Source organism: Gordionus sp. m RMFG-2023, chromosome 5 (assembly GCF_954871325.1).
Source record: "Gordionus sp. m RMFG-2023 chromosome 5, tfGorSpeb1-WG-v2, whole genome shotgun sequence".
In the NCBI taxonomy this organism is placed as follows: Eukaryota; Metazoa; Nematomorpha; class Gordioida; order Chordodea; family Parachordodidae; genus Gordionus; species Gordionus sp. m RMFG-2023.
Window position 1 is genome coordinate 7,216,228 of NC_088779.1, and position 23,265 is coordinate 7,239,492.

The 23,265-nt window shown below is 26.4% G+C and overlaps 1 long non-coding RNA gene across 1 annotated transcript; it reads right to left on the reverse strand.

The window, feature by feature from the left end:
• Positions 1-22,497: 22,497 nt before the first annotated feature.
• On the reverse strand, positions 22,498-22,822 carry LOC135929346 (uncharacterized). The gene is made up of 3 exons (XR_010572566.1): positions 22,763-22,822; positions 22,644-22,722; positions 22,498-22,586 (listed from the first exon to the last, which is right to left on the reverse strand). It is a non-coding gene; the product is annotated as an uncharacterized LOC135929346 (long non-coding RNA).
• Positions 22,823-23,265: the final 443 nt, after the last annotated feature.

Sequence of the window (23,265 nt, forward strand, 5' to 3'; positions counted from 1 at the left end):
TTAAATGAGAGTGAAGAAATATACATGATTGTGTAATAATTGCCAGTAATGATAACGTTATCAAGATTAAAAGAATTTAAAGCTTGATTCAGCCTATATTGTTTTTTGTATATTTTATGGATAAATGGGCATGGCTTAGGAGGTCTCCCTGTTGAAAGTTTATTTAGATTTGGTATTTTATTGGTAAATAAGAAGAGCAGATCTTGAATATCTACTTGATATATATGTTGAAAATTCTGGGATATTTGTTACAAAACTGTAAACCAAGTATTGTCATTATATTAAATGAAATCTATTTTAAAACTAAGTGAACTCAGGCGCGTACGCATCCGGAGGGGGGACAAATCCCCCCTCCAAAGCCAAAAAATGCAGATGTCGTATATTTTTCAAAAATATTATTGTTAATGTTAATTTCCTATCTCATATATATTTAATTAAATTTATTATCACATTCATCTACTAAGTTATTTTATCAACAAATTTCGATTTCAAGTTTTCCTTGGATTAATTTACCTATTATTTTCAAATTTTAGTGGCATATTATTTATCTAAATTTCTAGTCAAATAATAATTATCTCTGAAACTCCTTGTCCAACAGAGAGAAAGATAGTGCAAGCTTGTCCAACGTTGAGTCTCCGCTATCAAGCAGTAACAGCTTTTATAGAGTTAGAAGATTATTAATGCTATTACTGAAATATCACAATGGCTTGAAAGAAATATTTCCTCAGAAGCGAGAAAATTATTGGATTCAATACGTATTCCAAATTTAATTTCTCATTAGAATGTATTATTTAATTATACAAATATTTTATGTAATAATTTTCAAAAACATGACATTGACTTGATTAAGAAGATGAGAATAGCGGAGAGTATTTTATTAGAACCCAAGGAAATTAGAGCTAATGTTGATGAAGAATTTTATATTTTATATGTTATAGTTGAGTCAAAAGCAGAGCTATACGTGTTTAATATTTTCCCCCCTGCAGAAAAGCTCCGTCAAAACATTAATATAAGATCAGTAGAAGAGTATTATAAAACAAATGTCCCCTCTCTTAGATACATTTATAACCCAAATAAATGTGGCTTTTAATTTATCATGCGGCACTTACAAATCCGCAGATTTTATTTCTACAAAAGCTTTTCTAACCTTTTTCAGATGGAGATAGAAAAAAAAATAAATATTTGTTAAATTTTTATCATGAAGATGTTAAAATATCTTATGATGCCTTATTAGCTGAATACCTATGATTAAAAGGTTAATTATGTTTGATACAGCCCAAAAAATACTATGGATGCTCTGCATTATTTTAAACACATTTTAGATTATATTCCCAATTTATTAAAATGGTTATATATATAAGCAACTCTTCCCATTAGTAAACTAATGAGAGAACATTCTCTTTTTTAAAAAGAATAACAGAGCCTGCAGAGGTACCATTTGCTGGGCACGGCCCAGATTTTTTTTAGAAATTTTTTTCGGCCAGGGTTTTTTTTTAAAAAATTTCAGGCCCGGCCCAGCTTTTTTCAGGTCCGGCCCGAATTTTTTTAAAATAAATTACATTTATTTTTGATTTTTGTAGCTAATAATGGTGATTTGAAATATTTGGTTTTAAAATAAATAGCTCGACCTGGATATTTTTTTAAAAAAATTTTCAAGCCCAGCCCGGGTAGGTTTAAAAAAAATTAAAATACGGCCAGCTCGGGGGCCGGGCCTGCAAGTCTCTGAAATACATACCTATGAAATACAATTTCTGAAAGTAGATTGAATATGGGTAATTTTGGATCATAATCTAATATATATAATCTCCATAATCACATGATGATCGTTATCGTATCTCCGTAATGTATTTAAAATTTAAGGAGTGTAATGTTAATTTCAATCTCCATAATCACATGATGTCGTTTTCGTATCTCCGTAATGTATTTAAAATTTAAGGAGACTATATGTAATGTTAATTTTTTTTTAAAATTTTTTTTGCGATCCCCGGGATTCGAACTTGCGACTTCACGATTGGAAGGCAAACGTTCTTTCAATGCAGCCCCCCTCAACTTTTTATTTTACGATTTTTCTTGATATATATATTTAATTTAAATTAACAATCATTTTTTATTTTTTAAATTTTGCAGTTAATTTTCATTTATTATTGGATAAGGAAATTTTAAAATTATGGTAAGTAATAATTTACTGTTATTTTATTGTAAACTACTTACTAATATAGTTTGTAAAGCAATGACATTTTTTACAGAGACCTGTAGGTAAAATTTTGCACATATTGGAATTATAAGAAAATATTCAAATTGTGGTAAACATTTTGATGTTAAATTTTTATTGTAATATATTTACAAACTTAGTTGGTAAAGCCAATTAATACAGAGACCTGTAGATAAAATTTTGCACATATTGGAATTATAAGAAAATATTCAACTTGTGGTAAACATTTTGCTGTTTTCAGGTTTATATATTAGCTGATATTTTTAAAGTTTTGTCTATATTTTTTATTTATTGGGCATTTATTGTTAATAATTTTGAAAATTATTTTTAAAATTAGGACATTTATTGATAATTATTTTTAAAATTTTGCTATTTATTTTATCCTATTATTTTGATTTACAATGTTATTTATATATAATTTTTTAAGTTAGCTATATATTAGGTATAAGTAATCAGTAATATTTAACAAATAATATTGGTATTATCAAGTAAATGCTTTAAATTTATTTTTAAAACCATAGCACTGAGTTTTAATGGATTAAACCTGGCCTGAAGGGATGAGGGGGTAAGAAGAATAAAAATTGGATATTTTCAAATAAAGGTAACATGCATAAAAGTAAGAAGAAAATTTTCATTCCCCGTCATTTTTGACGGGCTATCCACGAGTGTTGTAATATTGAGTACTACTTATTTCTTGCTTTATTTTTTCATACGCGTCTTTGCATTCATTAGCCCATTTCCAAACAACTGTTTTTTCTAATAATTTGTAAAATGGTTTGGCTTTGGCTGCAAAATATGAAAATAATTTGAATAGTATGTTGCTGACCCTAGGAATGACTTTAATTGTTTCAAATTTGTTGGTTCTGGTGCATTTTTTACTGCCTCAGTATTTTTTTCGGTAGTAGTAATTCCATTTTTTGAAATATTGTGTCCTAAGTATTCGACATTTTGATTGAAATATTTACATTTTTTTATTTTTAGCTTGATTCCATTTTTATCTAGACATTTTAGTACCTTTTTTAAAATTGTTTCGTGTTCCTCTCTATTTTTCCCGGTTATTATATTATCATCTAAATAACAAGCCCTTCAAAAACTTTTAATAAATTCTCGATGGCTCGTTGAAATATTGCTGGAGAAGACGATATACCAAAAGGTAGTCTTGTATATTTAAAATCCTCTATGCTTGATTACAAGATATTTTTGACTCTTCCCCCACTTTAATTTGAAAATAGGCATCTGAGAGATCCAATATTGAAATTTCCTCTCCTTTTCCCAAATTGGCTAATAAATCTTAGATTCTTGGTATTGGATATGAATCAATATTAATATTTTGATTTATAGTTCTTTTAAAATCCCCGCAAATTCTTAATGTTTTATCTTTCTTTTGAACAATTACTATGGGTGATGCATAAAGTGAATGATTAATTTTCTCTTTTACTCCTATTTTTTGCAATCTATCTAAATCTTCTTCAACTTTATCTTTTAATGCGTAGTACGGGACATGATTTACAGAAAATTGGTTTCTCGTTTTTCATATATATTTGTGCCTTAAAATCGCAGCCTAATTCTTTGGTAAAGAATTAAGGAAATTTATTTTGTATATTATTATTATTTATTTGTATGGTCCTTTCAGGTAATTTAGTCATTTTGGGAAATTTAGTTATCCAATTTCTTCCAATTTGATTTTTGGTATATCTTTTGTATTATGAAAGGTAGTTCTGTTCGCCCTTTTTATTGTACTTGGTTCCTGTATAACTTTTAAGTTTTAGCATGCAATTTGTTAATTCAGGATGATTAAGTTTATTTGTCAATCTATTTCGTTAATTATACTGACCCCAGCTCCAGTATCCAATTCCATTCTTATATCGCTGTTGTTTATTTTGACATCAACCCAAATTTCTGGATTATATTCGTTTGTTCTATTATTAATAAAATTCACTATTTCTTTTCTACAGACTATAGCAATGTGCCCAATTTTGTTGCATTTATAACAAGTGGCATTCTTGAAAAGACAATTTTCCCTTCTGTGGTTTCCGCCGCCGGAGTGGCATGGATTTGGTTTTTTGTAGCTCCAATTATAATTATTATATGATTTTGATTGTTTATCATTATCATTATTATCATTATTAACTTTTTTAATTTTATTTATATTATTGTTCCTCTTCTAAATGATCGATTTTAGTTTCATCCTTTTGTATTAATTTTGTATTTTTTATTGCTGTTTCTACTGCAGTAGCTATCTGAATAGCTTTATTTATGTCTATATCGCCTTCGGATAGTAATCTTTGTAAAATATTTGGATTTTTTATTCCGAATATAAATTTATCTCTTAATGCAATATTTAAATATTCCCCAAAATCACAAGTCGTTGCTAATTTTCCTAGATTTTGTATATAATCTATTAGTTTTTCATCATTTTATTGATTATATTGATATCTCTCTACTATTATATTAGGTTTAGGATGAAAATGCTTGATTAAAATATTATGTATTTCCAATACCTCTTTCCGGACTATCAGGTTCACATAAATTTACCAGTATTTTGTAAGTATCACACTCTATTGTTATTAATAACAGAGATTTTTCTTGTGTTGATGATAAACTTGGTTGTGTGTTTTTAAATTCTTGAAATAAGTGTACCAATCTTTGTAACACAGGTTTGAATCCGTTAGACTTTTTATAGACTGCGCAATTGATGTATTTTAATAGTAAACGAATTTTATTATTCATTTATTTTGTAATCTGAAATCAAATTCATTATTTATTATTCAAATTAATCACTAATTATATAATAATAAATAAAATAAACATTTTACAAAAAATAACAATTTAATACACATCACCTTTGCCTCAAACAACACCTACTATAAGAAAAAGGACAGTCGTTTAATAACATATAAAAATGGTACAAGGAAAACCCAGATTTACATGCTAATCTCTCGCAGAAGATTAAAAGATGTAATAGACTGCAAAGTCATCCCAGGAGAAGATATTGCCCTACCAGACATGGATTCACACATCACAAGTAAATCCACTCAAAACAAAAAAAAATTTGAACTATGCATCTAATGGGGTAGATAAAAACAATGACAGATCCCTTTTCAAAACGCAAATATTGTAATAATAGATTCCTAACAAGTCAGTGAAAAAGACAAACCTTTTACCTAATTAATTGCCAAATCGACATAAGGCTTGACAAGGGGAAGCAACAAATCATACAAAGAACTATGGTGTTGGAATGAAGAGGTACAAACCACTATACGGGAGAAAAAACCCCAATATAAAATATGGTACAAATCCAAAAACCTAGATGACAAGACAAGATATAAAAAATCCAAGAGAAGAAGCTACAAAGGCGGTGGTAAGAGCCAAAGCTATGGCATACTATAACATATATTAAAAGCTACCTACCAAAGATTAGCAAAATAAAATATACAGATTAGACAAACAGCGAGAATAGAATTCTAGGGATATAAACGGAGCTCCGAAATTAATCAAAAATATAGATGAGAAATTGCTAATAAAGGAAAAATAAATAATGAATAGATGGAAAGAATATTCAGGAGTTTCTTAACTTTAATCTTCACATACTACATATAGATGAAAACTCCCCTTGTCAAAACCTTATACAGCCAATAACAGAACAAGAAATAATCACATGCCTCATGTATATGAAAACAACAAAGCTAGGACCAGATAATATTCCAATAGGCAGCCTTAAAGCACTAGGAGATAATGGAATACATATCCTCACAAATATGTACAAAAAAAATGCAGGGAAATGAAGAGATTCCTCAATAAAGGAGGCAGAGCTATCTAGTTCTGATCTTTAAAAATAAAGGGGATCCACATATTGTCAAAATTATAGGGGCATAAAACTAAAGTCACACTGTCTTAAACTTTACGAAATATTATAGAAATAAGGTTAAGAGAATTGGAATAGGAGAGACTCAGTTTGGCGTTATGCCTGGAGAATCAACAACTGATGCAATACACGCAATTAGGCAAATAATTAAAAAATACAGGGAAAAGAACAAAAAGCTACACATGGTCTTTCTCGATCTAGAAAAGACCTTCAATAGAATATCAGGAAAACTTTTCTGGTGGGCGCTATGCCACAAAAAGCGGAAAATATATAAGAATAATTAGGATATGTATATGGGCCATACAACAATGGTCCATAGCACATCTGGTACCTCATCAGGCTTTATAATAGCCGAGGGAGTTCACCAAGAGTTTGCTTTCAGATGTATTAGCACAGTCTATGCCACAAACAGTCCCTTGGAATATGACATTTGCAGTGCTATTGTGATACTTGCCGAATCCAAGGATGAAATGTAAGAAAGATTAGTGAGTTGGATAAATTTCCTAGAAAAGCATGGACTAAAAGTAAACAGAGAAAAGACGGAGTATATGGTGATAGGAGATGAAACAGAACATTGATATAAATGAATGCCAGATATCGGCAATTAAAGCTGCAAATATTTGGTCTCCACTACATACAAACGGCACATTAGAGAAAGATATAAAGAGTAAAATAATCAAGGGTGGTTAAAGTGGAGATCTTTATCTGGAGTGCTCTTTGACAAAAGAATTCCACACAAATTGAAGGGAAAATACAGTTCAAGCCTACCAAAGAATCAGACGAGAGAAGTCTACATGGAGATGAGAATGCTAATGATGATTGCTGGATCAAAAATGGATAAGGTGCGAAGTACAAGAATACTATGAAGTTTAAAGGTAAGGGCTATTAAGACTATGATAATGGTGAACAGACTTAGATGTTATGGGCATACAATGGGAAGCCCTATGTAATAGGAAATAAGGTTGTGAGTTTGGAAGTGATGGGCAAACTTGAAGAGGAAGGCCAGAACTTCAATGGGGCCATATAGTTAGAGCCAATATAAAGAAGTATAAATTAGAGATAGTATGAATAACATAAAGGGGAGAGAGATATTGAAGGAGCTTACCACCAGAAAAGGTGGAAGCTAAAAAGATTTTTTTAAAAATATTATGACTACTGCTTCACCATCTAAATATCCATAAAAAAAATTTAACAATATTATTTTAAATTTTTTACTAAGATCTGTCTATTCGATTACTACCATTTCTAGTAATAGAATATAATAAAATATTCCGTTTTCAAAATTATATTTTTCTCTATTAAATATACATTTAAGAAAATAATTTTATACCTTCTGCGCCTTCAACCAAATATTCAATATAAAAATTAAATAATATAATTTTAAATATTTTACTAAATTTCATGTTGCCCCATGAAAATATATTCAATTATTAGGCTTATAAATTTTTTACTAAGATCAGTATATTCTATTACTACAATTTGTAGTAATAGAATATAATATCAAAGATTTAATTTTGCTCTTTTTAATGTAAAGATAAACTTATCCACATACCAAGAATAAAAGTCAGGATTGGGGCTATATTGTTTTTTGTTGAATATTTTATGGATTCAGTGGGGGCCTCCCTGTTGAATGATTATTATGATTTGGTATATTATTGGTATATTTAAGAAGAGTAGATCATTATAATAGTAACTTGCTAAGTATGTTGAAAATTCGGGATATTTGTTACAGATCAATAGGCATTTTCGTTATATTTTATTAAATGAAATCTATTTTAAAACTACGTGAACTAGAATGTTATGCATGATGCGAAATGATTAAATTTAATTTCAAACTCAAATAATTCAGAACCCCTTAGACGGGATGAAAATAAAGTGAGAGATATGTTGGTAGGTTACTCAATATACTATAAACTTATGTTTGGAGTAAACTATCGCCATTGGATAGCTCCCTACATACAATTTTTAAAGATATAAAGCAAGTTTCAAATAGATAATCTGTTTTTTTATTTGTAAGAATTAGAATTATAGAAACGAATAAATATAGCTATCGTTTATGAAAATTATTTTCTATTCTGAGTGATATAAAATAAGTCATATTTAATATTATTCCTTCTGCTCCTCTAGCTAAATATTCAAAAATAAAATTAAACAATATTATTTTAAATTCTTTACTAAGATCAGTCTATTCTATCACTACAATTTGTAGTAATAGAATATAATAAAATTTCAATAATGTATTTTGAAATCGGAAAATATAAATTTCAAAAATAATAAGGATTTATGAAACAATTTCAACACTTAAGAGGAGTGAAAGACCTATAATAAATGAGAATGAAGTAATAGACATGATTGTGTAATAATCACCATAAAAGAAAATGCTATCCAGTAGCCAAGAATTTAAGGCTATATTGAAGTTTTATTGTATTTCATAGAATATGGATTCATTGAATAAATGGGTCTGGCCTAGAGGGGTCCCATTTTGAATGATTATTAAAATTTGGTATATTATTATTATATTTAAGAAAAGTAGATCTTTAATATTGATATGTATGGTGAATATTCGAGATATTTATTACAAAACAGTAGTACAAGATGTTATCTTTTTATTATATTACAAGCATCGTGAAATGAATTTTAAAAGGGAATTAGAATGCTATTTGCGAAAATATTCAAGTTGATTAGCCGAAACAATTTTAGAGGAGATATAAATAAAGAAAGAAATTTGTTTTTAGGTAAACCCAATATATTTTTAACATATTTCGGAAAAAGTAAACTATCGCAAATAGTTAACTCTCAACATCCAATTTAAATATATTAAGCAAGCTCCACTTATATTAGTTGATTGGGTGTGGAAGATATTGAAAATTATATTTAATAACTTGTAATGATCGGTAAAGGCTTTGTGTAGGGATTCTCAAATATCACTCTATTTTATATGTGGATAGATAAAATGTCTACCAGACCAGATTAGACTTTTTAAAAGATATAAGAAACTTAAACGACTCATAGATAATTATAACAACAGCTCTAATATCTTGTATTGCGCTGGAAAACTTGGGTCGCCAGTTAAGTTTTTTTATAACAGGGATTTTAAAGTGAACTCGTTGTAGAATTAAAGTGAACGCATATGACATTGAGAACAAATCTGCGTTTATACTAAAGGTATTTATTTATATGATTCAGTTTTAGTTCCATAGGTAATAGATAACCATGATTCCATAGGTGTTGTGTTTAGAATATGGTATATTATATAATAGAAGAGCTACGCTTGGACTAATTGAGAGAAGACTATTTACAGTTTTTGGAGAGATCGCAATTACTTGCTAGAGCAAGAGATTGAGTAATTAATTTAAAAGCCACAGTAAAATAAGTTAGAAACAAAGGTTCATGCCATTAAAATAAAATTTGTTCATATAAGGAGGGAGGGGGGGGGGGTTTCCAGTAATATTTTATTATTATTTTATATCTTAATGCATCAATTGGGAACATAGAAATGGAGTATAATAAAAAGAAATATTTTAGTCCATTATTCTCCTACTAAAACAGATCAAGTAGGTATATAATGTTAGTAACGATGATTATTAACGATGAATTGGATATATTTCATTATAGTTTATATTTAATACCCTTGTCGAGTTGTTTCTCTAGAAAAACTTAAACATCACCCACCGCGATTTTCTACATTCGATAACATTGTAGATAATTAATTTTAATAGGACACAAATATATTTCAATTTTTTGCGATTATTTTTATCGGAATATTTTTATTTTAATTTTAGATAGCACATAAAAATCATATATTATCTATCAATAATATACCCTAGTCAAGATTGTTAGAATTTTTTTTAATCTCGAATGCCTAAACTAGATATGAAGGCCAAGAGTGTAGATAATTTTCTTAGCATTCAAAAAATATTTTTATTAGCTTTATTTGATATCTTTGTCTACATATTTACTTTGAAAATGTTATTACCCTTCTATTTCCACCCCCTACACTTCTATGATGTAGACTCAAGGACCTTGAGATATAGTAAATAATGTAAGTTAAATAAAAAAAAGAATTAGATATCCTTAAAAATATAAAAATTAAAAATATATTTATTATCTGATCGATTTCTTATATTTTATGATGAATTCACAAGAAATCTGACAAAATACCTATTTTTTTTATTCTAAGTGAAATAATATACGTCATATATAATAATATACCTGCTACGTCTTCAACTAAATATTCAAAATAAAAATAAAATAATATTATTTTAAATATTTTACTAAATTTGATGTTGACCCATTAAAATATATACAATTTTTAGGCTAATAAATTTTTTACTAAGATTAGTATATTCTATTACTACGATTTGTAGTAATAAATAATAATAAAATATTAGTATTTCAAATTTTTTTTTGCTCTTTTTAATAAATACATAAAGAATGGGATAAGATTTAAGAAGATTGAATGAAATGCCTATAATAAATGAATATTTATGAATTATGGAAGAAATACACAATTGCCAGTAAAAATAACATTATTCAGATACCAAGAATTTAAGTCAGGAATGAGGGTATATTGTATTTCGTAGAAAATTATACGGATTCAATGATGAAATTCTGACTTAGGGGGTCTCCCGAATGATTATTTAGATATGATATATATTGGTATATTTAAGAAAACTCAATCTTAAATAGCTATAATAATGTTGAATATTCGGGATATTTATTACAAACAGTAGGACAAAGTGTTATAGTTTTATTATATTAAAAGCATAATTAAATATATTTTAAATATACTTGAACTAGTTTGCAAAATTATGCGAGATGATTAGCTGAAATTCAATCAAAGTAATACTAAACCCCATTTCAATTGGGGAAAAAAACAAAAAGAGAGATATGTTGGTAAGTTGCTTAATATATGATAGACATATTTTTAGAAAAAGTAAACTATCGCCATAGGATAATTCCCTACATTCTTTAAAAATATTAAACAAACTTTAAATAAAAAAGATGATTGGGTGTGGAAGATATTTGAAAATTATATATAATAACAGATCTAAAGGTTATTTGTATGGAGTCTCAAATTAAACACTATTTTGTATGTAGATGGCAGGAATGTCACCCAGAACTCTTGATTAGTCTTTTTTTAAAGATATATGAGCATTATAGTCTCATATATAATAATTTCAAGAGCTCTAATATTTTGTATTTCGCAGACGCACTCTTGTGCCTGTAAAGTATTTTTGTAACAGGGATTTTAAAGTGAACTCGTTTGAGCCAAAGTGTACACATAAGTCATTGAATACAAGTCAGCGTTTATACTAAAAGTATTTATTTATATGATTCAGTTTTAGCTTTATAGGTAATTGATAGTCATGTTGGTCCATAGGTGTTGTGTTTAGAATATGGTATATATATATATAATAGAAGAGCTATGCTTGGTTTAACTGAGAGAAACCTTATAACAATTTTTTGAAGAAGCTGCAATTACCTGCTTGCTCAAGAGACAGTTATTAACTTAAAATCACAAGTAAAATAAGTTAGAACCAAAGTGCTATACCAATTAAATAAATTTTATGAACATGAAGGGTTTATTAACTCTTAACTCTTATTTTGCATTTCAAAGCATCAATTTGGAACCTAGAATAGAGGCATAATAAAATATGTTAGCAATATTTAAACCCTGTATTCACCCACTACAGTTCTTTTTGAGTATTACTAACGATAAATTCGATATATCTTTTTATAGTTTATATTTAATGTCCTTGTCGAGTTGTTTATCTTGTAATATAATTAACCCTTTGCTATGGCCTACATTTGATAGCTTTGACTGATAAAAATTTTAATGATACACAAATATATTTCAATTTTTTGCGATTATCATTATCGGAATATTTTTAAAAATGGTTCCTTCCCTTCAATCCCGAAGCTATAAATAAATGATTAATTATAATAGCATTTAAAAATCATTTATTATCTTTCGAATATATTTGTTAGAATTTTCTTTAATCTTGCCCGCTTAATCTAGATATAAATACCAAGAGTGTAAATAATTTCACTAGAATTAAAAAAATATTTTTATTAGGATTTATTTGATATTTAATTATGTTCAACCCCCTATTCCCACACCCTACCTTTCTTTGATCTAGGCTCAAAGACCTTGAGAGATGATAAATATAAAAAAATGTAAATTAAATTAAATAATAAATTAGATATGCTTAAAAATATTAAAAAAGTAAAATATATTTAATATCTAAGGGATTTATTTTTATTTTATTATAAAATCAAAAGCCATCTGAGAAAATGAAAATTATTTTGCGCCTCCAGCTATATATTCATAAATATCATGCGGTCCATTAAAATATGTACTTTTTCAGGATAATTGAATTTTTTGGTATCTTTTAATAATCTTTTTTTTAAAAGATTTGCGGAGGGTTAAGGATTTATTTAGTATTGCCCAATAATTTAAATTATAAAAGCCGTTATAAAAAAGCATTTAATAAAATAACATTAAAAAAGGAGATCATCATAGGTATAGGAAAGGTGAATGCAATTAGATAGGCAGACAATGAAAATTCTTTAGTGGGATCACTTGCACTGAGTTTCCTTTTTTATCTAAAGTTTGATTAAATTTGATATCCCTTTTCCGAACATTCCTAAGATGTTAGTAACCAGGGTTATATTTTAAATATAAAGTATTCTAATATTTATACAAATACATTTCAACAAAAGTATTTGAATATAAATACAAATACGTTTTAAAATCGTGTATTTTAACTATATATATACTAAGTATCTACAAAATAATTTCTAAAAATGTATTCATATACAAATACTTTGACGAATATTTTTTGCAAGTAGATTTTATTAGTACTAATGATCAATTTTTTTTATTTAAAAAATATTTTTATTATTAACTATTTTCTAAAATTACCGAGTATCTACAGTAATATTTATATATTATAAATAATGTGTATTGTTCAGGAGTAGCTTTTCTCATAGATCACCTAATAATTGCCAATATAATCACTATCACTGTTTTAAGCATTTAATAAATATCTGGAGGAAATATTTCAACTTCATGACTTTAGTTATTAATTTAGCATTAACTATATTTGATAAAAAATTTTAATATTTTCATTCAAGTATCTAAAATTACATATATTTTTATGAAAACAGTATTCATGAAGTGGTCGTATTTATTTTTCAACTATTTCTGCATTTCGAGATATGAGTGATTAAAATTCGCTGGAAAGCTGATACACGTATAGTCCCAGGTCAAAGGAGAGCCAATTGACAGAAGATTTATTAAAAGGATAGGGTATTATCATTTGTGAGGTTCAATGGTTTTTCAAAGTGGATAGAATGCCAACTTATTTTGTGCAGCTAAAAAAATTTCATTAGTGGATTTTGGGCAGAATTGATGTCTACAAAAACATGTAATGTAGAGGGAATAAGCATTTGATTCAGTGGATTGTGCGTAATCAACGCAAATAGAAGGTATAAGGTTTCCAGCTTAGGTTGAGATCTAGAAATGTGTAATATTTAGCCGGTCATTAAAAGACCCAGGTTGGAAGTAGGGTTGGCTTGTAACAACTCATATCCAGAGTTGGTATTATTATATTGTTGGGATTTTTCTCTAAATGCCTCTTCAAAATCAAAGGGTTTAACTTTCTAACGAAAAGCTGAATCTTTGACCATAGGACTTAAGACATTTTATTAGAAAGCTTCTCTCGTTTTAAAGATGCCGGGTTGTTCTAATTTAGATTGATGGGTCGTCAATTTGAGTGCTAGCAAAGTTTGATCATTGCATATGGTAACCTGTGGGATATGGTTTTATCAACCGCCGAGGAAGGGCTACCTCTATAATCTAAACTGGTTTCATTGCTTGTATTGATTGATAAAGCGAAATAAGTCCAATAGCGAATCTCTCCATAAGAGGATAGGAAGAGTAAATTAAGAATGATAGAGGCTATGATTTACAGAAACTAGTACCTTGATCTATGGTTTAAGTGGTAAAAATCTACTCATATAACCCGATTTTATATATAAAACGGATTCTTCACTGAGTAATTCCAGTCCATAGAAGCTAGCACGCTTCTACATGATAAAAAATTTGTGCAAAACCTCTTAAAAACCTATATCCCTCTAAAAATTAAGAATATATATAATCTAAAAATCAATATTGAAGATGAGATAAATATAAATTACAATATGAGTAGATCTGATGTACCGGGATAAGATAAATTATTTGAAATAAAATATAAATAAATATAAAGAATGAAGATAGTTAATAAACTTTAAATAAAAAGATAAGTTTATTTTACCTTCACCTGCTGCGACTAAATAAAAAATATTAAGATTATCAGGGTAAAATATAAAGTTTTATACCAAACCAATTATTTTTGGTTTATCTGTATATGATACCAGAGTTATCAGAAGAAACGATGGATATTAAATTTCTCGTAGTGTTAGGAATAATATCTATAACGTTTTATTAATTTTTGAGTCCCTAGATAATTATAGAGAAAAACGAAATTGAATAAGAGAATAATAAAGAGTTTGATGATGGTAGATATTTAAAAAATCAGTTACTAAAATTCTATAAAGGTACATCCAATACATCAAATAAGATATATATTAAGGTAGAGGGTAAATGAAAGAAGACTTTTAATTAAGAGATTTGATTCATTTGTCATATATGATTGAAAAGGTATAATTTTAAGATTTCAAAAACTTTTTCGATTATTTAATAAATGAAAATTGATAGATGATAGAGAAGATTTATAAAATATATACTTTTCACTTATAAAATAAATTATTTAAGAAATGATTGTCAAGTTATATTAAATTTTATTATAAAACTTTGGGACGATAAATAATTGATTAAATTGATACACGAAATATAGGGCCATTTTTAACAAATAATTATTCTGATAGCTCTGATTAGTTTAAAATGGTTGAATATAAAATATGATATGCTATAAAATAATGTTTTTACCTTCAGCTATCTCTGTTAAATTTAACACGTTCAATGAGGAATTATAAAATTATATGTTCAAATTTTTAAAAATGTTTTGCTGTAAGGTAGAAGAGAGATTTTATTAAAATAGCAGAGAAGAAGATAAAAATGATATTTAATTATATATATTTTTTTTTACCTGACAAAATAAACAAATATTTACTGAAAGTAAAATAAGGCTCCGCACTAGGATGTAGAATTTCACTTAGCTTATAAGGAATATGACTTAAAACATGTAAATATTTATGACCTTTACATAATTATGAGAGAATGAAAAGTTTGGTGTTGCCAATATTAAAAAACATCAGTCATTATAATCCTGTAACAAGGCGCTGAATATTATTAATTTATAATTTAATAGATAATTCTAAATATTTAGCTAAACAAAAATCTTTATAATATGACATCTAACTAAAATTTAGTACAATTATTTAAGACAACATATGTGAAAATAACTTTATAGACATGTGCCCGATTGTGGGAGACTCTTGGAATATTTTTTTTGGTTGTTATGATGTTAAACGGCTCGATTGGTGGATTTTTAAAAATGAACCATTTAAAAAAATAATATTATGTAAGCTTCGAGATTTGGCAATGAGAGGTTCAAACCTTTCTGCCATCAACAAATCTCCAGGCTTATATAATATTTTTTGATTAGAATCTTAATCGGGCCTTTTTAAAATCTTTAAAAATCGAGTCGTTTAATAACACTACATAGGAGTTCTTAAGATTAATATTGACAGTACTATGTGTTTTCTCTATGTGAAATCAAAATCTAAACTTAACCAAGATATTATAATATTTAAGTGTAAAAATTTTATTTCATCATTCTGTATCATTTAAATGTGATCCTCAATAAATGACAAGTCAGTGTCAAAATTCATATTAAATTATATGCAAAAGAATAGCCATGGGGGATGGGTAATCCCTACTCTGTTTTCATAAATATTATTTTAATCCAATAAACCTTATCAACTCACCTACACATCATCACCTACCTTTCCCTCCACACATCATCACCTACCTTTCCCTACACATTTTATTCAATACACATTATATCAAGAATTTAAAGTAAAATAAGTAAAAGTTAATAATTTTTTTAAATAACGACCATAATTCAAGATTTTTAGAAAATAAGGTAAAAAATTGAAATGATTTTTATCATAATATAACATATCTACAATAGGTGTACCAATAAGATTATAAGGCAAAAACCAACATAATGTGCTTTCTCACTAACAAAATCCAGGTTACGGCTATGATTCTTTCCAACCTAATCATTTATTAATATTAACTATATAAAAAAGGTCGGAATACATAATCAGATATTTAATCAAAATTATAAAATGATAAGTTTAAATTAAAATTCATTTATTATAATAATATAATAAAATTTTAATTCTAATAATATTTTTTATCTTTGGAGGTATTTTTTTCTAGTATTAATTTTATTAAGAACATAGATATGTTTGGAAATTTTCAAATCCTAGCTAATTTGGTTAAGAAATTAGTTCCTAGGAGAAACGCCTAACACAATCTTTGAGAGGATGCAATAACTTGGGGATTCACAAAAGATCAAGTTATTCTAAAACGCATTTGAGATATAAGAACAGATATAAAAGTCCAAGCTGTTTAAATAAATTATATGATGGGGGTGTTATAGCCTAATTAATTTTATTCCTTTGTTGCATTAGAAAAGTGAATCTGTTTCTATGAACAAAAATTAGATAAAATAAAATAAAAATATCAAGAAATAAACCATCACTTTTCAACTAAACTAATGTTTATATTTAATATTTGAAAATAATATTTATATGCTAATCCTGGAAAATGTTTTTTTAAAATTATTTTCTTTATCTTAAGGATTTTGTGTAAATCGGTTTTCAATTCTAAGAAAAATATAATAAAATATGAGAAGATCTGATATATGGGGATATGTTAATCCATATGAATAATTCATAAAATGATAATCAATTATATTGATAGAATATAGTTTTTTTACCTTCAGCTTCCTCACCTATTTCAAAAAGATTTATAATTTAAAATGATTTATAAATTATATGATTCCTCTATTTTTTTGCTATTAAAATTTACTGATGTAATTATGGATATAGTGATATCTTTCAGAATACCTAATCTTATAAACAATAGAATCCAAAATGTTTATAACTTTATATAAGGGTCTATAGGGGGGTGATACATTAAAATTTGAGGAGTATATCTATAATATTTTATAAATGTAAAAGTAAATAGAAAAATATGATAATATTTCTAAAGGAATTTAGTTATCATTATATTTTATTGTTGTTTAGAAAAAATATTGGAAAGAAGTAGGTTTAGAGGTTAATGAAAATATGTGTTTTTGGGAAAATTCTTAAATGGATTTCAATATTCACTCTAAGGAATACCCATTATTTTTTTAAAAAAACTCTCCATCTCTCCATCATCTAGATTCAAGGACCTTAAATGATAATGTATTTTAATAACAGTCAGAAAATTTTTTAAGCTATACTTGGATACAAATGCCGGCCGATATGCATGGTCAAAAAATGATATCATTACATTTGGAAAGGGAAGGGTCTCGGCAAAATGTGATAAGAAACAGATATGATATATGACAAAACAAATTTACAAAATAAAAATCTTTTAAAAGTATTTTGATCATCATTAAATGTAATTAGGATAGGAAATATATTTAATAAAGTACATAATCTTTTATTAATTTTATATTATACCAAGTAATCCTTCATCTAGTTATAATAAATATAAGTTTATATTTAATTACGATATTTCTCGCAGGCATGGATAAATAAAGTATTTGTTATAAGTTTACATGCTGATCAAAATTATAGAAGCCCCGACGTTGTATATATTTTGGAGAAGGACATAAATATTTAATTTAAATAAACTTTAAATACATATGTTTTTTTAAAAATATCATATCTTTGAATAAGTTTTCTTTGAGTAATAGTATATTTTATCAATACAGAGCTTAGCTTGTACTCTTTCAAACTTTACCTAATTGGAATAAAATTTAGTTAACCTAAGAGATAAGCCCTCCAATATCTTTAGGCAAAACGCAATAACTTGTGTATTCACAAAAGAAATTACCATTCTAAAACGCGAATGAGATTTAAGAAGAAAAAATATAAAGGTTGAAGCTGATTAAATAAATTTTATGATGGGAGTGTTTTAGCCTAATTAATTTTATTCCTTTGTTGCATTAGAAAAGTGAAGTGAATCTATTTCTATGAACAAAAATTAGATAAAATAAAAATATCAAGAAATAAACCATCACTTTTCAACTAAACTAATGTTTATATTTAATGTTTGAAAATTATATTTATATGCTAATCCATTAATGTGAAACATCTTATTATATCATTTAAAAATATTAATATACATTGATGGAAAATGTTTTTTAAAATTATTTTCTTTATTTAAAGATTTTGTGTAGTTTCTAAAAATCGGTTTTCAATTCTAAGAAAAATATTAAAATATGAGAAGATCTGATATATGGGGATATGTTAATCCATATGAATAATTCATAAAATGATAATCAATTATATTGATAGAATATAGTTTTTTTACCTTCAGCTTCATCACCTATTACAAAAAGATTTATAATTTAAAATGATTTATAAATTATATGATTCCTCTATTTTTTTGCTATTAAAATTTACTGATGTAATTATGGATATAGTGATATCTTTCAAACAATAGAATCCAAAATGTTTATAACTTTATATAAGGGTCTATAGGGGGGTGATACATTAAAATTTGCGGAGTATATCTATAATATTTTATAAATGTAAAAGTAAATAGAAAAATATGATAATATTTCTAAAAGAATTTAGTTATCATTATATTTTATTGTTGTTTAGAAAAAATATTGGAAAGAAGTAGGTTTAATGAAAATATGTGTTTTTGGGAAAATTCTTAAATGGATTTCAATATTCACTCTAAGGAATACCAATTTCGAGATATTTTTAAAAAAACTCTTCATTTCTCCATTATCTAGATTCAAGAACCTTAAATCATGATGTTTTAATAACACTCAGAAAATTTTTTTAAGCTATACTTGAATACAAATGCCGGCCGATATGCATGGTCAAAAATTATATCATGACATTTGGGGGTCTCGGTAAAATGAGATAAGAAACAGATAAGATATTTGACAAAACAAGTCTACAAAATAAAAACCTTTTGAAAGTATCATCTAAATGTAATTAGGATAGGAAATATAATTAATAAAGCAATTTTTATAAATTTTATATTATTCCTAGTATTTCTTCATCTAGTTATAATAAATATAAGTTTATATTTAATTACGATATTTCTCGGAGACATGGATAAACAAAGTATTTGTTATAGGTTTACAGGCTGATCAAAATTATAGAAAGCCCCGACGTTGTATATATTTTGGAGAAGGACATAAATATTTAACTTAAATAAACTTTAAATGCATATAGTTTTATTTTTTTTTACTATGGAGGTGTTTTTATCAAGAACTTACAAAGCCAATCTTGTACTCTTTCAAATTTTACCTAATTTGGTTAAGAAATTGAAGTTTACCTAAGAGATACGCCCTCCACTATCTTTAGGCAGAAGGCATTAAATTGTTTATTCAAAATACATAATTTCATTCTAAAGCGCCAATGAGATGTAAGAAGAACTTTACTGATGTTATTATGGATATAGTGATAATATATTTCAGAATACCTTATCTCATAAACAATAGAATTCAATATGTTTAAAACTTTATATAAGGGTTCCTATAGAAGTAATGATACATAAAATTTGAGGAGTGTATCAATAATAATGATTATTATTGTATAAGAATGTTGAAAAATATAATAATATTTCCGATAGAATTTAGTTATCATTATATTTTATTAATGATTAGGAAAAATAATTGGAAAGATACTGGTTTAGAGCTAAATAAAAGTATGTGTTTTTGGACACTACTCCTATAAATCTACAAAACAGATTTATCTAAGCTTATGTCCTAATTAACCAACTGTTACGCTAACAAAGAAGTCGAAGAGGAATTAATACATTTGGCTAAGTTGGTGGTTACTTAGCAGATGAAGCCTATTTCGAAGCCACTAAAATAATTTTAACTTATAGGAAATTTCCTCATAATTAAATTTAAAAAAATACTACAGAATGCCATAATTTTATCTCATTCACTAAACGGCTATCTTATATGATTTACGGCTATAACTAAAAAACTTAAATTTAAAATCAGCCACAACCCACCTTTTTTTCTGCCCCGCTCTTTTTCTTAAAGCCTATGGACATCTGTAACATTTTTCGAAGTTGTGCGTACAAATAAGTGCGGCTTGCCCACAAACGTGTAGAGGGCTCCTCATATTTTTAACTTTACACCCCAATTAACTTATGTTCCAATTAGATGGAAATGAGGAAAACCTAGGGTAGCTCTCTTGTTAATTCAACATCAGAGGGCATATGCGCTATATATTACGTATCAGGTAAATACGTAATCCATTGAAGCTTTTAATCCAAAACAAAATAAATTATTGAAAAAATATCTAATCTCATGTTTAATAATGTGGCATCAAGTCACTCTGCCCCACTATAAAAGAGCATAGGGTAACTATCACCCATATATCAATGAATGGTTATGTCTGATCCAAATTTATCAGGTTTTAAATAATAACTTATAACATATTCTTACCATGTGCTATGATGAAGACAACATATGGAAAGTTTCGACCGTGAATATCAACAGCTTCCAATAAACAAGGGATAAATAAATTGTTGAAATTTGTGTATCTCATTCTTACATTTCAATATAAAGTTCATATTTTTCTCTTTCAATCAAGGTCCTTCATATAACCTAAACTCCATTCGATTAAAAATTTAAATCTTTTACAAGAAAAAAAAATTGAAAGAGAAAATATATTTTTATTTATATTAAAATAAAGATTTCCCATTTTAGATTAAAAGTGTCATTAAATTCTTAATTGTTTTTAAATAAAATTTGTTTTTATTTTTGATTTTTACAAGACTTATTATTGGATATACAATTCTTTATTTTTATGGTAAAAAAAATAGTAGAATTTTTAATCTTAGCTTAATTTCATTATTAAAAATGTGCTCTCGAAATATATTTTTAATTCATGAAATATATTATAAACTAATATTTTATAAATATTTACCAGATTTATAATAATATTTTATAAATATTTACCAGATTTATAATAATATTTTATAAATATTTACCAGATTTATAATAATATTTTTAAAAATCCAAAGTTTTAACCTTAATATATATATATACAGTGGCGTAAACAAGATTTTATCATGAAAAGGGGGGGGGGCTTAAATTTTTTTTTGGGGGGGGGGGGCTTCGCCCCCCAAACCTCCTATTTTTTTTGAACACTTAATTGCTTATATTTTTAGATTTGTTAAAATTGTTTTATATTTTCATATAACAAAATTTTAGGGTATTTTATTATATATTTTACATTCCTTTATTTAATCATGTATATATTTTTATTAATTAAAATATTTTCAAAACGTTGATATTTTATAAAGACTCTATTTAAAAAAAAAGTGATTTTTTACAATTATATAAAATATGTGTAATTCTTATGCAAATAATGGTATTTAAAAAAAATGATGATATTATCTTATAAATAATACTTTTTTTACAAAAAAAAATTGATATTATATTAAAACTAATAAAATTTAATTTCTATTTTTTGATTTAAATTTAAAAAGAGAGATCTACATTTCTCTGAGATTTTGCTAATTCATCTAGAATCAAATTTTTATCTAAAATAATCTCCTTATAAATATTCAAGCTAATTCATTTAAACGTTTTTCACCGGTTGTGTTTCTTAAATAGTTTTTAACCTTTTTAAAGTTTAAAAAGACCTTTCATTAGTGCAAGTACTAATTGACAAGGTAGCTAAATTAATTAAAAATATTTTGATATTTGGCATGGAATCTAAAAATGTAATTACACATGGAAAGGGCCTGCAGAGCATTTTTTGGTCTCAAAGAATACCCTATTCTGTCAAGATTTTTATACAAAAATTCGACATCACAAAGTAACTTATCATATGAACCTACTAAATCATCAGCTCTGAGATTTTTTTAATATCCTCTTGTGTTTGTAATCAACTTTAGACTCAACCGGCAAAAGAAAATAAAAGCTTTTTAAAATATAGTTATGACTAATAAATTTTTCTTTTAATTGAAATAAAAATGTATTAATAAGGGGAATAAAATGGTTTATTTTATAAAAATCCTCAATCGTAGATGCATCAATATTTGATCGATTGGATTGTCTAGAGACTACTCTAGGTTTAAAAATTTCAATTCCAAGCATTTTAGTAACTTTACTTTTTCATATATTTCATGAAATTTTTCATCCATATTCTCTCTGATATTTAATATTTCAACAATATCCTTTGCTCTATTTATAATCTCCCTTAAATCCAAAAATTTTTCGTAGCATGCTAAAATCATATGTATAATTAAATAAAAAATAAACACATTGAATTGAAATTAAATACTGTGGCTTAATAATAGCCTGCAAAAGATTTTCGGCATCTGCTGAATCTTTTTCCTTGCTTGATATATAAAATTCTAGTGCTGCAAAGACAACATCATATAGTTCAATAAAGAGTTTCACCGACTCTTGTCTTTCGACGAATCTGGTCGGACAAAATCTTTTTCTTTTTTTTTTGATTTTTTGAGTCAATATCATGATACGTTTGAATAAATAACTCCCTTTTTTGGATGGTGTGAAATAGCTGCAAACCAAAAATAAATATAAAAATAATCAAATGTGTATATTATTATTTATAATAAATTTAAAACATAAAAATCAAGCGTTTATTAAGAATTTATTAAATTAAAATTAAAAAATTTTTTAAAAAAAATAAAATTTAAAACAAAATAAAATTTTTTTTCATTTTTCATGGGCCCCCAATGCCTACACCACTGTATATATATTTTAATTAAAATATATTATAATATATCAATTAGAATTTTATTTGTTAAAAAATGAACTTTGAAGTTACAATATTTAAAAAAATTGTTTTATTATAAAATGTAGTGAAGTTCTGATAATATATTTTTTATTTATTAATATCTAAATAATTATTTTATAAAGTCTGAACACTTTAGAAAATT